Here is a 289-nt window from a genome sequence, read left to right on the forward strand (position 1 = left end):
GAATGGAACCCATTTGAGAAGGAGAATAAGAGACATAATGTATACACAGAAACATGAAAGAGCAAAAAGGGAAGGGAGAATGAGAGACACGTAGAGGCAGAAGAGAGAAAAGGAGGAAGGGAGGAGAATGCAAGAAGAAAACATAAAAAGAAGTAAAACAAAAAAATAGAAAGAAAACGAGACAGAAAATTAAATCGAAGAACACCCTTTGAAATTCCTTTAAAACAGAATTACAAGAAGATGCAAACATAAGCAGAATACAAAGGAAATTCAAGGAAAACGAGCCATG

Source organism: Penaeus monodon, chromosome 20 (genome assembly GCF_015228065.2).
Source record: "Penaeus monodon isolate SGIC_2016 chromosome 20, NSTDA_Pmon_1, whole genome shotgun sequence".
NCBI lineage: Eukaryota > Metazoa > Arthropoda > Malacostraca > Decapoda > Penaeidae > Penaeus > Penaeus monodon.